Raw genomic sequence first — 3009 nt, 5'->3', positions numbered from 1 at the left:
TCATCTTTTGTGCGGAATTTCAGAATATCTTACATTAAAGCACCGACTTTCTAATAATCTTAAAATATAAGTGGTTGTTTGAAGAAAGATGTTATCTTAGTTCTGTTATTCCAAAATCTGGAAAGAGTTTAAAAATGGTTTAATCTGTCTGCTCCTGTGTGCAAATCTGCTATAATATTCTTCCAAACTCGAGCTTCCAGCTGGTTTTAAGAAGGTCACATTACTAGTTATTCTGTGGGTTACGAAGTCAATTAATAATTTGGCTGAAGAAATGGAGTTATCCTTCTCAGATAAGACTGCTTGTCATTAAGGCCGTGTCCTAGATTCTGACCAGGCATGAACTTTCTCATAGAGGTATATCCTCTAAACTGATTGATCAGCGTTGACAACATGTGTTCTTGCAGACGTTGCTGCAACTTCCAAATTCCTCATCATTGACCATGATGACTAACATTGCACTTAAGAGACATGATACACTCCCAGAGCCTCTTGTCCCTCACCCCAATGTCATTTCCACAATCCAAATTTAGTTTGTCATCCATCTGACCCTGTGTCAAAGACATTCATTCAGAATAATTATATAATTATTCTGAATAAACAATTACATTTGTTCCTTTGTTTGATTTAAAAAATACATGCTGATGAGCGAATGACATGCCACCACAGTTTTATATGTCCTCAGCTTCATAGATACAGGTAGTCCTGGACTTGCAACCGTTCACTTAGTGACCATTCAAAGTTACAATGGCATTGAAAAAAGTGACTTATGACCATTTTTCACACTTACGACTGTTGCAGCACCCCCATGGTTATATGATCACAATTCAGCTGCTTGGCCACTAGTTCATATTTATGACCGTTGTAGCATCCTGGGGTCACGTAATCACTTTTTGTGACTACCTGACAAGCAAAGTCAATGGGAAAGTGGAGATTCACTTAACAATTGTGTTACTAATTTAACAACTGCAGTGATTCAATTAACAACTGTGGCAAGAAAAAATGAGGAAAACTCACTTAACAAATGTTTTACTTAGCAGCATAAATTTTGGGCTCAATTGTGGTCATAACTTGAGGACTACTTGCAGGGCTTTTTTTCTCATAGAACGCTCAGAACGGAGTTCCGGCACCTTTTTTGGATGGAACCTTGTAGGGTAGGCAAGGCGGGTTGTATGACGTGTGTGAGCTCCGGCACCTTTTTCTTTTACAAAAAAAGCACTGACTACTTGTATAAATAAAGTATGAGAGAGAGTAGTAAAAGCATTCCCCTGCTTATGTCTACCCACTGCAGCTTGATTCCACTGTTATTGGACCACAGTTCTTTTCAGTTTCAGCTTCAAAGGGAGGGCCAGCTTGTAAGGCCATTTTAACCCAGCTCATTTCCTCTTCATTAGCTCTTTTCAATTATTATCATCAGATTGCAGTCTGTTGTACATTTGGAAACAGTTCTCCCTATAATAAGTTGCAAATTGCAGGTAACAGCTGCATGTGGGGAGCAATTTATGAAGTACCAAATTAGTAACACTTTAGCTTAAGAACAACATGTTGAGTTAAAAACATTTTACACGACTTCTTAAGTGTCTTAACATTTACAATCATATCTAAGCTGTCTGGGGGGGGGAGAGTTTCCCTTTAGATTTTCTCCTTATTTCCTCCTTAGATCTTTTCAATGTCCAGACAGCTGCCATTCCTTTAGTTTCTGGTGACTGCAATATAGCACTCAGGCTCCGTCATTTCTCTGTCCCAGATCAGCCACCTGTCTCCTCACCCATCACCTATCCACAGTATGCACACCCATTATTAACAACTGATATCCCCACTAGTTTTTTTTTCATGTGAATACATTGAGTAAGAACTGAATTGTTTTATGTGATGCTGTAGGGCAGGGGTCTTCAAACATGGCCCTTTTATGACTTGTGGACTTCAACTCCCAGAATTCCTCAGCCAGGCGTGCCTGGCTGAGGAATTCTGGGAGTTGAAGTCCACAAGTCATAAAAGGGCCAAGTTTGAAGACCCCTGCTGTAGGGAGTGTCAGAGTAACGAAACCCATGATATATGAGAAATAGTTGAACAATAGAGCATAATATTTAAGCACAAGCGTGTCATTCAGAGGTCTCGATTCATGGGGCAATAATGAATTGTAAGTGAATTTTTTTCCTAATTAAGACGTACTGTGAAGAACAGTTCTTAGCTACCATATTGAATTTTTTCCATAAGTCATTCAGGTTCTAATAAATTTAGAAAATTATTAATACATTCTGAATTTTGAATACATTATTTTATGAACATGTTATATATACCACAATAAATTTGGAGCAATGTTTTTGGACTTCTACTCAGATAGGTCTCAATAGTTTGCAGTTGAGCTATGACAGCAGTCCTCAGTGATTTTTCAGCTGGGCCACTTACATGCATGGAGATCAGTTTTGGTCAATGGATTGCAAAAATATGAGAAATGGTAGCTCTCCAGCCTAGAGTAAGATATATTTGCCAGTCAGATTCTGGTGGCCATGAACCTTCCAACTAGTCTGTCTTCTTTCCTCTGTTTGGGAAAAATAGTATATAGCCTAGCAACAGAGTGAATAGTTGACAAACATGCTTATTCAGAAATTGATGGGAGAACGAAGGTTTCTGCGATCTCACTACTCTCTTCTACGTAATTATTGTACTTTGATATGCTGGAAACACTGGAAATATAGAAAAAAATTATATAATGTAAGTCAGCTTTCCACACCTTGGAATGAATTGATGAATTGGGACTTACTGCTTCATCCACACTGGCTGGGAATTTTAAGAATTGAAATTTCAACACATCTGAAGGGCATCCTGTTGGAAAAGCCTGCAATATGTTCCACTCCAAACAAATATTAGAGCAACTTCTAAGGCAGGGTATTAACTCCTCATAGCCCCACAATGGCAGTTTTGCCATGACAGTCATGTGAATCATCCCTTGGTCACCAGCCATGGTGTATACATTTCACACTTTCATGTCCACAAGAACTCATAAGCCAT

The sequence above is a fragment of the Vipera berus genome (assembly GCF_964194415.1).
Source record: "Vipera berus genome assembly, chromosome: 3".
In the NCBI taxonomy this organism is placed as follows: Eukaryota; Metazoa; Chordata; class Lepidosauria; order Squamata; family Viperidae; genus Vipera; species Vipera berus.
This window is presented reverse-complemented; position numbering follows the sequence as displayed.